Raw genomic sequence first — 12,520 nt, 5'->3', positions numbered from 1 at the left:
AAGTTATTGCACAGTTCTTTAAACATCTAACACACATCCTACTAATCCAATCCTCTACTTTGCACCTAGATGCCCACCTACAATTCCATCCCACCTTCAATGGACACATGGCACAACCATTTTCCATTTTGTAAGTTTTTGAACTATTTGAAAACGCAGTACCTGCTTTCCTTGTTTGAACTGCATTTCATACAGCCCTACCTGACTTCTAATGCCTTAATAATCTTCACTGTCATCTTTTTTTATTTCTCAACATTACTGCACTCTAAGCAAGTTCTTATTAGTGCTTCATTGAGCCAGAACCATTGCTTCCCAGATTTTGCATACGTTTTTTGCGAGGACAACCTAAAGATTGCCTTAATTCCTTTTGTCCTGCATTACCACATCACCAGTTTTCTCTATAACTCCTGAATATTACCGGTGTTCAGTCGTAAGTACTGTTCATTACATTGTCAAAACAGCAACATATCTGAAAAGCTATGAACATTACGTATTGATCAGGGTTCGAGACCAGTTCCCCATTTGATCTTCTATGAGGGTCTAGAACACATTAGCAGTTCCCAGTTATTTGGTCCCCTGCTGCAGGGAATTTCAGGGATTTTTTAAATGGAAAATGTGTTTATTTGACTAGAGAAGTTAAGGTTCAACAAATAATAATTACACCTCCTTTTTTTTTTACTTACTAAGAAAAAAAGTTCATGCAGCTTTCCCAAATGTAAAAAAGAGACTATTTCATAGCTAATTAAGAAGCAAACCACACCGTGAGTCTTCTTAGTTTCATAATTATAAATTGTGACCTCCATGATTGCTTCTGTGTTTCTGTATGTATTTGGGGAGGAGTATGGGGGAAAGGAGATCAGAGTTTTATCATAAACGGTTGTAATGGGATTCAAACTGAATGCATTCTTGGGAAATAAAATCTATTTATAAAATCTATAAACTAGGTCACATTCCTGAAATGGATCTTAATGATTCAAAATAAGTAGTTCACCCTTGGCATAAATTTTTTTTCACTTCTTTGAAGTGCTTCAACAATTCTTCAAAGTGAAAAATTATTAACTGCAACCCAAAATAAATGTTCATCTGTTAAGATCATCCCTGAATTTGTGATGTATTTGACATAAAATATGTTCATACGAGTCCAATATACACATACAAAAAGCAGCAAGATAATATTAGAAACAACTCACTGTTAGGATAATGATTTACCAAATAGAATCCTTGCTGTCCATCAATATTAAAATAAATAGCTCTGAATTGTTCTTGGCTTTAGAACAATACAGGATCGAATAGTGGCAAACATATTTCTGTCACCACTAGAGACAGGAAATGGAGTGCTTTTAGAAACCTCCAGAAAAGTTTTACAAACAAATTCAGAGCAGGCAACCACCATTGTTCTGAATGAGTAAGGACCAGTCAGCACATGGAATAAATCTTTCATACATCGATCCCTTCGTAATTAGGTTCCATATGTACAAAAGTATGAAACGCATGCACAGTTCATTTGCCACGATGGGACTACATGCATGGCACTGATTGAACTGATAGACAGAGTTATCAGGTCTGACAGCACCAACCATCGCTATCAGCATATGTCTGGCAGGTGAGAACTCACAGATTCTCGCCCTCTGCTGTGCTCAAAGATCTTTGGATCAGAGCCTAGGAATTTAAGAACTCACTGTACAAAGGCAAGGCACACAACATCGTTCAAAGCCTTTAGGAATAGAGCGTGTTCTCCTTCATGGAGAGCATGTGTTGCGGTGGGGGCTGACAGGACACTCCAAAGTTGTGGGGCGGGCTAATTGATCGTTGGCCACTGATGCGATTGGGCTTATCTTGTCGTTGGGAAGAAGTTAATGTTACCATTTGTTGATTGACAGCCAGAAATGCTAAAACTCCTTGCATGAGGCTAGGGCTTCCACTTTTCGCCCATGCATCGGATTGCCCATCCCCCCCCCTATATTTAGGGTTGTTCACTTTGACCTTGCTATGCCTGTCATGAGGTCGTCTGCTCTTGGGGCAGGGGCCCGGTAGGAATTTTGTCCATCTGGCTGATTGGCTGGGGCCATTTGGTTTTTGCCTACTGCGTAGCAAATCGTCACAACTTGTAAGGTTGCGGTTAGGCATTGGTTTATGGTTTGGTTGGTTGAGGGGCATGGATTGGCTGTGCCTGCCCCTCCAAATGCTGCTGCTGCTGCAAGGGATTCCGATAAAGGAATACAGGAGCTAACTATTGCTTGTCCACCCTGTCAAGGGGGCTAGGGCCACGCAAGAGCCCCTGGTTGCATTTGAGGAAGGCTGAGGGCAGGTTCCCTGCTCTGTTGCTACCCCCAAGTGTATTCCCCTTTTCTGACTTTCGTAGGCGTGCGGAATGTCAGTCTGTCCCCCATGGGGGGGGGGGGCAGATAGTCGCAACAATGCCTGAGCAACCACTCACATTTTTGTATTTTAATAAATTTGTGGCCAAAATTATGCCAAAAACCTTAAACAAAAATTCCTGTGTGATATGTGAGTTATTGGGGTGGCCCTGGGGACCTTGTCACGCAACCAGTCCATTTTGCAATGGCCACTTCAGTCAGTCAAAGACCTTAATTTCAGACCACAGTGTAATCAAAGAACTTGTAAGGAACAACAGCCTTCTCCATACAAACTGAACCTAACAAGCTTTATGTTGAAGCATAATCTGTAGAATTTTTCTAGAAAGCACATTTCGCTACAGTTTGGGTAAAATGTGAGTTTTGGTTCTGCCTTATAAATAAAAGAGCAGTCTTCCTATGAGGTCAGGAAGTTTGAGCAGTCTCACTATTTCCAAAATGTACCTGCATGTGGTTCATATCAATCTGATTTCAACTTCAAGTACAAGAACTGACCCAAACCTGTTCAGGTGTAAAAAAAAAGGAAGAATGCAAAGGCCCAACAGAAATTATTGTTTAGGTCCCTTAAAGGAATAAAACCCAGGAGACATGCATGGGACTGAATCACTCATTTGAAAACACCCAAATCTCTTAGACTTTTAGGGAGAAGACTTTGTCATGTGAAATTTGCTTAGACAGGATGTGTATGCTGTGGGATTCAAAGAAGTGATTCTAGGCATGCATTTCTGCAAGCCAGGCAATGCCAGGTACCCTGCTGAAACTTTTGATAATAGCATATTGGAGGAAGGCAATATAGGAAGTTGCATTACAGTGATCTAACCTTGACTTACACTGTTTCTTCCAGCAGGCATTCCTAGAAGCTCCAGTACTCTGGCTGGCTTCCATAGAACTAACAAACTCAGCAGGGTCTTATATTTCCAAATTACAGCAAGCACTGAGGTCAACATCAAGCAAACAAAACTTGATATTTTAAAACTCCTAGAACTGCAGTTCCCACTTAGTTGCTTGCTATTTCATTTATATGTATGATAACAAGTGCGGCCCTTACTGGGATTTGATACTTTTGAACAGACCACCAACCCGTTTGAAGAATCTTGCACTTAGGGAGATAGAAACTTAGGTGAACATCACTTTGAAAAATAATAGATCCAGTTCCCAGGGTACCAGCATACAAATCACATTGCAAATGCAATAATATGAAAAGTTCCAACTCCACAATGAGCTAGAAAGTTGGCTTTTCTGGGTAGCTCCCCTGTCAGATTCCTGTTCCTACATAAATGTACTTTGGCTTGATAATGGAAACTGATTTTGCAATATGTGAATGATTTATTTATTTATTAAATGTGATGGCCCGTGTGAGATTAGAGTTGCTTTTCAAATAATTAACTGTCTTGCAGAATGTAACCAACATCTGATTATGTGTTTCTCAGCTACTTATAGCCCAATATGAAGCATACAAGGCTCATCTATTCATTCAGGCATTTGCTGGCTATTAATACCAAGCTTTTGTGGTAACTTGAGATGTATGCTGATGCATTTTACTGTATTCCATTTTAAACTGTAGATTTTACTGATTATTTCAGTAATTTTATGTACATTGTTGTTATGTACTGAGTTGAATAGGATCCAAAATGCAGCAGTCTGATTGGTCCTAGAACAATGCAGCAGTATGACTGGTCTGCAGGAGCCACCCAATCCAGCTCCAGGTGGAAGTGAATCTGCAACCTGATTGGCCTACAGGTGAATCCTGGAATTAGCCAATCACGTAGGGCCCATTGTGTAAATAATGGATATAAAGCAGACATCCTGGGGGAACTTGCATTCCTCCTCACCACTATGAGCTGAATAAAGAGCATGAAATCCACTCTCGACTCCAAGTATATTTCAATTGTGAACCAACTTGGTACCTTTAATGAATGGCACCAAGCTTTTTCAAGTCAATAAATACATATGCCATCATCTTCCCCTCTCCTACTGAACCCAATGCAATACTTTGGGGAAGAACTGTTCTGTTACCAGTGCTTTCAAATTTCAGTGGCACCCTGTGTAATGCCAAAATTCAGTGCCACTGCCACCCCGCTTCTCAGTCAATAGTCTGCAGCAAGGTCACTGCAACTTCCATTCAGCAAAAGGCAAACTATGGTTTGGCTAGAGATTGTGGTAGAAAACAAATGACAAGATAAAAAGTTCAGTTTTGATTGTCGGATCCCAGCAAGAAAAATATGTCAGAATGTTCTTCCAAGTACAAGTTTCCCTGTGCTCTTTTGGTTTAACTCAAATGACCACCTTCACTCAAATGTATCTTCATTCCTACTTCATTGCAGCCTAAAGGAAGCTTCACCTTCCTTTACATCATTTTGCCATATGAAATCCCTGAGAAGTAACATGGAAATTAAAATGGCCCAGTGCTACGGTGTAAGTTTTGCAAAGGATGCTTCTCTTTTCCTCACATTAGCCCAGGCTTCTGAGTGATTTAAACATTTGTTAGATTTTTTTCCTGGAATCCTAAAGTTTAATTTGGAAGACTGTCATGGAGAAAGGATAGCAGTGAGCGCATAACACAAAAATGACAGTAGCTAAGGAGAGAAAGAACGAGGGAGAGGGAGACAGATTTACTAGCGGGCTATGATGGCAAATTCCACGTTTGCATAAAAATAAAAATGCATTTGTTTCACAACATTTCCACTTGCTTTGGATTCAGATTCTAGATTTCAAGTGAGTAGCATCAGGGCAAAACAAAATGTCTCTTAATGTACTTTGCCAAGTATCAGAAAAGAGGTTCTCCTCTCAAGTGAACCAAACACAATGTCGTTACTTGGATACACATGCTCTAAGTTTGCTTTTATTATGTAAGCAAATTGCATTTGTCTATTATGAAAGTCATTTTCTGCCAGTCATTTCTGTCTTCACTTTTTTGTGCTACTTGTCTTAAAAGAACACAAATCAACAGCAAAGAACACCATAAATCTTGCTTCCCTGGCAGATTTGCACCTACAAAGAAAGGCACAAAATAGAGCAGAGTCGGACACCAGACATCTCCAACCAAGTTACTATGATAGCACTATGAGGAGCAACATGGAGAAGGATTTATCCACGCCTGGATGGTTCTTTTGTTAGTATATATATTTGGTATCAAATGGTGTCTGGTAGCTGTGCAAGCCACAATAACGTTGATTTCTGAGAGTTGTGCCAGTCAGAAGTGTCAGCTGAACTATGTTATAGACCTAACAGAAATCAAAATGGGCATCATAAGGAATTAAGCAGCAGTTCGAAAAAGTTGTATCTGTTCATAATAAGCTAGGAGAGTAAAATAGCATGGAAAGAAGAGAACAAGTATCAAATGTGTGGGGTTCAGTACTTGTTTTTGTTATTTTGGTGGTTTCACCCCCTTGAGATTAAAAAGTGTTTGTTGTTTCATTCCCTTAGCAAACACCCCAGGAATGTTGAGTTCTAGTCCATTTCGCTCTATCAGAAACAAAAACCTGCAGCAGCCTTTAAACCGACAAAGCTTTTTTTCTAAAGAAATTACAATGAACTTTGTAGCACTTCAAAGTCAAACAATCCTCATTTTATTTATTTTAAACTTGTGTCCTGTCTTTTGAGAATACTGTACTCAGGGTGGTTTACGCTACATACTAATGGCAAAATGTATGCCAAAAATCACATAGCCGTAATAACAATTCAAAATATAACAAATAAAATAGTAGTAGTAGTAGTAGTAGTAGTAGTAGTAGTAGTAGTAATAGTAGTAGTAATAATGCAGTTCAGGGATCTATTTCACATATTGTCATGAACTGGCAGGGCTACAGGGAGGAGAAAGAAGATCCTGGTGAGGGCTGTAGCTGGAACTGGGACACACCAGGGCAAGCTGGGGGGTGGAGAAGAAGAGGTTGGTGAGGGAAGTACTCACAGAGTGACGGAAGATGACATGGAGATGAGGGTCAGTACACAGAAAGCAGCAGGACCCACCACCAGAGCCAGAGGGGCCTCTGTCCACAAACACAGCAGGCACTGAGGCATTGTGAGCAGCAGTCGGGGTGCTCCAGGAGGCTGAGGCAGGCAAGGCCCCACAGCCCAGTTCCCTAGCTGGCCAGGTGGATCTCGCTAGCTCTGGGGTGTGATTCCTCAGCTGGAGTGGGCTTGGAACAGGTGAGGGTCATATGCCTCATCAAGCCGAGTTGCTGCAGTCAACATGCAGAGTACAAAAGGGCAGCAGAGCTGAGGTGCTGGGTCTACTCAACTGCCCATATTTATGGACCTCAGCTTGGATGTTTCAGGATCTCTGCAGGGCTGTGCTTCAGTTTGGACTTTGGATGAATCCTGGACTGGGGACTTCACATACTAACTTGCCGCTAGGTAGGCCAAGGGGTTGGGACCATAGCTGTCAACTTTTCCCTTTTCTTGTGAGGAATCCTATTTGGAATAAGGGAATTTCCCTTAAAAAAAGGGAAACATTGACAGCTATGGTCGGGACAAATACAGTATCATGCCACAATAACAAAATTATTAGCAAGCCATAAAATGAATCTACCCCTATCAATTACGCATTATTGTGTGCACACATAATTGGGGTAGGGTGAAAAGAATGTATGAAGAGCTTTGCTCGTTCATCTAGTTCAGCAACCTGTTCTTAAAGTGGCCAACTAGTTGCCTAAGGGAAGCCTATAAGCATCTGGTTCCAAATAGTCACAATTGAAGTGTTACAAGAATCATTTAATTCAAAAATAGAAAAACCTATGTTCCTCCAGATGTTGTTGGACTACAGCTCCCATCATCCCTGCCAACTGGCCATGGCTGATGAAAGTTGGAGTCCAGGAACCTCTGGAGGGTCACAGGTTCCTTATTCCAGACTTGATTGCTGGTCCATCTAGCTCTGTTGCATCCACCCTGAGTGGCACCAAGTATCCAGGCTTTCAGACTGGGGATTATCCAATCCCTCCATGGAGATGCCAGTAGAGGGCTATAGTTCAGTGGTACAGCATCAGTTCTGGGTACAGAAAGTCCCAGGTAGAGCATTTCCAGGGCTTGGAGAGTCCCTGCCTGAAACCCTGGAGAGCTGCTGCCTGTACGTGATGATGGTGATGATGATGATTTATTATTTATACCCTGCCCATCTGGCTGGGTTTCCCCAGCCACTCTAGATGTAGATGGATCAATAGTTTGACCCTGTATAAGGCAGCTTCCTATGTTCCTATTGCTGAAACTTGAACCTTTTCTATGCGATGCTCCACTACTAAACTGCAGCCATTCATGTGTAGTTATGTCACTTATGCATAGGCCCAAGACAGGTGGGGGTGCATTAGAGAAAAGGCACTTGAGTTGTCAGCTGACTGCATGTATTAAAAGAATTAACACATACATAACCGCATTCCCTTCCCGTGCCTCAGCAAGAGATATTAGAATTATTTTCTTATTATCATCATAAACAGCTTTGCGATCTCTACAGGGAAAGAAATCTGTTGCACACAAGTTTTGGCCTCAATGAAAATACTACAAATTCCCAGGGGAGAAAGGCAGGAAGCATTGTAGCAGAGAAGCAGTTTGCACTATAATTAAGGATTCGTTGGGTCCTAGCTGTAGTAGTTCATAAAATGAGCAACAACAAATATTACACCACGCCAGGTGGGTTGGGAGTTCTGGAAGGACAAAGTTGGATTGTATACTGGAATGATGTCATGTAGAGGCTACAGAGTCTGAGGACACCAGGCCGAGAAAGGAAGTCTGTATGCTCCTGGGACTCTACAATTTCTAATAGCATAAGTCAACTCTTTCTTTAGCTCTCCCTCCACCCCCACAAGGTATATAAGATCTTAAAACTGTCACTGGCCGCAATGCTTAGTTTGGCATTTGACCAGGATTGGCGATAACAAGTCTTAATAGAGAATAATTTTTTGGTTCATGCTGCAGCCATCATTCATAAATACCTCTTCTATTTTGTATTACATGGGGGAATGGCTAAAAATGTTTTAAAATAGAAAACAGCTACAGTTTGAAAGCATTCCTAGATTTTGTTCAATAACAATAAAAGAAAAAAAGGGGAAAGTACCTTTGGGGAGTTGGAGAATGCCCAATTAATACAAAATGATTTGAAGCACTTTCTCCTGAAAGATACAAAGCCAAGTTGACAAACTGTGAATGGACAGGATATGTTTGAACAGCTGATTCAACGGTAAGGCAAATGCCAAAGTCAGATCCTAGAATGTAAGGATGGTGACAGGGTATGATCAAGGGTTAAGGGGATTCACAGCAAAGTGCTGTTCTGTAGACTTCCTTCTATAGGCACCTCTTCCAACGTCTGATTCCTTTAAAACAAATTTCCAGTGTTCTGCAGCTAAGTGGCTTTCAACCACCATCTTGGATTTCCTTGAAATGCCTTGGAAGTTAAAGCAGTGGGACAGTGGAGGTGAGGGAAGAATATGGCTGCCACCTGTGGCCAATATGTTTTTGTGGGGGTAGTAACTATAGCTTTCCCCATGCAATGCACTGATAAACATTATTCATTAATGAACATACTATTAAATATGATTTGATAATGAACACAACTTCAGCTGGTGTACGCCCTATGAACTTCCTAGAGTTGGCCACCTCCAAAGTGCACTCCTTTAACATACTTTTCAGGGCTACTCTTGAAAGGCATCCAAAAAGTTCATCTTATTCAGAATTCAGTAGCTAGACTGCAGATTAGAGCCCATCAATGACATTGTTACACATCAGTGATATAGTTGTGAGTTTGGGGGTGGGAAGGAAGCTGTATGTGAGACCCTTCTAACCCCTGGATCCAGCAAGTGTTAAAATAGAAGCCAGGCTAGCTTCCTGTGTTGAGGTGATAGCCTGTTGTTGTTGTTTAGTCGTTTAGTCGTGTCCGACTCTTCGTGACCCCCATGGACCACAGCACGCCAGGCACTCATGTCTTCCACTGCCTCCCACAGTTTGGTCAGACTCATGTTTGTAGCTTCGAGAACACTGTCCAACCATCTCGTCCTCTGTCGTCCCCTTCTTCTTGTGCCCTCAATCTTTCCCAACATCAGGGTCTTTTCCAGGGAGTCTTCTCTTCTCATGTACTGGAGCCTCAGCTTCATGATCTGTCCTTCCAGTGAGCACTCAGTGAGCTGATTTCCTTAAGAATGGATACGTTTGATCTTCTTGCAGTCCATGGGACTCTCAAGAGTCTCCTCCAGCACCATAATTCAAAAGCATCAATTCTTTGGCGATCAGCCTTCTTTATGGTCCAGCTTTTACTTCCATACATCACTACTGGGAAAACCATGGCTTTTACTATATGGACCTTTGTTGGCAAGGTGATGTCTCTGCTTTTTAAGATGCTGTCTAGGTTTGCCATCGCTTTTCTCCCAAGTAGCAGGCGTCTTTTAATTTCGTGACTGCTGTCACCATTTGCAGTGATCATGGAGCCCAAGAAAGTAAAATCTCTCACTGCCTCCATTTCTTCCCCTTCTATTTGCCAGGAGGTGATGGGCCCAGTGGCCATAATCTTTGTTTTTTTGTTGTTGAGCTTCAGACCATATTTTGCGCTCTCCTCTTTCACCCTCATTAAAAGGTTCTTTAATTCCTCCTCACTTTCTGCCATCAAGGTTGTGTCATCTGCATATCTGAGGTTGTTGATATTTCTTCCGGCGATCTTAATTCCGGCTTGGGATTCATCCAGCCCAGCCTTTCGCATGATGAATTCTGCATATAAGTTAAATAAGCAGGGAGACAATATACAGCCTTGCCGAACTCCTTTCCCAAATTTGAATTTTGAAATTTTTGATAGCCTGAGTGATGGGCTATTAAGGGAAACAATGGAAAGGGGCTCTGTGTGAGAAGGTCTGGCCCCTTCCCCCAGCTCATCGTTAGAAGGATGAAGCCAGAGTTTAAAGTGGCAGTGATGTTACCTGGAAGTAAAGCAGCTAGCTGGAGGGGTGGGGGACAACGCTTGAGAGCAATATTTGAATCCAAGACTGCACCTATGGGACAAACAAGACTTTCTTGAGAGCCAGTGTGGTGTAGTGGTTAAGAGCGGTAGTCATGTAATCTGGGAAACCGGGTTCGTGTCTCCGCTCCTCCACATGCAGCTGCTGGGTGACCTTGGGCCAGTCACACTTCTGTGAAGTCTCTCAGCCCCACTCACCTCACAGAGTGTTTGTTGTGGGGGAGGAAGGGAAAGGAGAATGTTAGCCGCTTTGAGACTCCTGAAGGGGAGTGAAAGGCGGGATATCAAATCCAAACTCTTCTTCTTCTTCTTCTGTTAATGCCGTGAAGCCCTCCATCGTAGGATCAAGTTATATATATGTGTAAACCATATATCCTAAAGACACCACAGTCTCTTCTGTTCCTCATTTCCCACAGGAAATGTGAACCCTGAGTAAGTGCCTGGAAGCACTCAGAGATTGGGGTGGCACGGAACAATATTTTACAAACTCCATTGTCTGTTCTTGAGCCCAATTCAAGGTTCTGGATCTCCCCTTAAAAGCCCTAAATGATCTGAGCCAAAGACTACAATGGCTGCTAAGGCCTATGTGGGCATTTCCATGGCACATTATGATGTGGAACTGCTTCTCGGCAAGCTCCAAAACTCACATAGCCATTATTTGTACTGCTTCTTGTTCCACTACAAACAGTGTGATTTTCCCATCCTCATCAATGACTAGGACAAACGATTTTTCTACTTTGAAGTTAGGTTAAATGTATACCAAAGTGACAAATTAAGCAGATGAGCAATGAAAATGTTTTTGAAAGATGTGAAATACAGTACCCATAAAATAATAGCAGGAGTCTTGTACTGTAAGATGCACATTCTGACAAGCGGAGAGGGAATTAGTGGACAACCTTAAGATTTTTTTGACTAACCTTTTAAATATATATATCTATATAAGTGAGGGAAAATATTAAACATAGACAAAAACTGTACTGGTATTGAGTGTGAGAGAGGGGAGGGGAATTGTGTTTCTGATCTAGTGCTATATTACGAATGCTAATAAATAGATGCTCATGATATTTACAGAGCCACATTTTGAAATGGGATTGCAAACAGACTGGGTGTATGTGTTGGGGTGAGACTTTAAATTTCCCAGCAAATTTATTTGCATGGACACTACACTATCAGGGAAGCCTCAGAGGTAAAAAAAAAAGGGGGGGAGAACATAGCTTCCCTTCCCCACACATGAAAATATCTGTATATAGAAGAAAGGTTTATAGCGAGGTTTCTTAATAGCTGTTCCACAAGTGAAGAATAGCCTTTCCCCAAAGACTGAAAAAAGTACAAACTTGTGGCCCAAGCAGAAGTTGCATACAATAATTTTCTTTTAGATGGCATTTAGTGGCCAAGAATAAATCATTGGGCAAGTTTAGATAGTATATTTCATGTTTTATGATCTACATTAACTGTTATAACTTGCTCTGATGCCTTTGGGTAACATATGCTGCAAAGTGCTGTAAAGAAAGTAGCAAATAAAATGAACTGATGGCAATACATATGAGAGGGGAATAAAAGGTTTTAGGTTTTCTTTAAAAAAACATTCAGTGCTGTTCAGTTACAAGTTTAATGATGGGTGGAAAAATCATGCACTTAATGACTTTCAGTCATATTATATGCATGGACATCACAAGGGTGGCCTATAGCAGGCAGGGACAGTGAGGCAATTAAGCACATCTTTCTCGGATCAACTGTTCCCTAGTCCCTTGGTGGAACTACTAATTTCCTAAAGAGATTTTCATTCCTTGGGATTCAGTTTACAAATGCAGGAACATAAATACTAGCATGTTTGCATATTTATGTCTCTAGGTCAGTCTACCCCAACCTCGTGCACTCCATATTGTTGTTGGACTACAACTGATATCATCAGTCCAACATTTGGAGGAGCACAGATCCGGTGGAAACTGCTGTAGGGCACCTAAACAACCTGGGGCCATTTGACCAGAATGGGCTACAGCATGTCACAATCGCACCCTGCCAGTGCCCATAAGTCTCAATTATGTGGCATACACTGGTGAAATGTTCTGTTTATACAAACCTCCATGATCAAGCTAAGCTGTATCTCAGGTCACTTGAACAGAGAGGATTTTCTGAGATGGACATCTAAAAAAACCCTATAGCTATATAGCATCCTACTCAAACACTGCCCTCTTGTGTCATTTTAAGATTTTAG

At 41.6% G+C, this 12,520-nt stretch overlaps 1 long non-coding RNA gene across 1 annotated transcript in view; it reads left to right on the top strand.

Annotated features, from left to right (window-relative positions):
* The window catches only part of LOC308586448, a 47,760-nt gene extending 41,748 nt beyond the window's left edge, over positions 1-6,012 (top strand). Inside the window, exons 2-3 of the long non-coding RNA XR_014007874.1 lie at positions 70-130; positions 5,311-6,012. This is a non-coding gene — a long non-coding RNA (uncharacterized lncRNA). The remainder of the gene's footprint in view (positions 1-69; positions 131-5,310) is intronic.
* Positions 6,013-12,520: the final 6,508 nt, after the last annotated feature.

This window comes from Podarcis bocagei, assembly GCF_964188305.1.
Source record: "Podarcis bocagei genome assembly, chromosome: 4".
Classification (NCBI taxonomy): Eukaryota; Metazoa; Chordata; class Lepidosauria; order Squamata; family Lacertidae; genus Podarcis; species Podarcis bocagei.
Note: the sequence above shows the minus strand (reverse complement) of the source record. Positions and strands in the feature narration are given on the sequence as shown.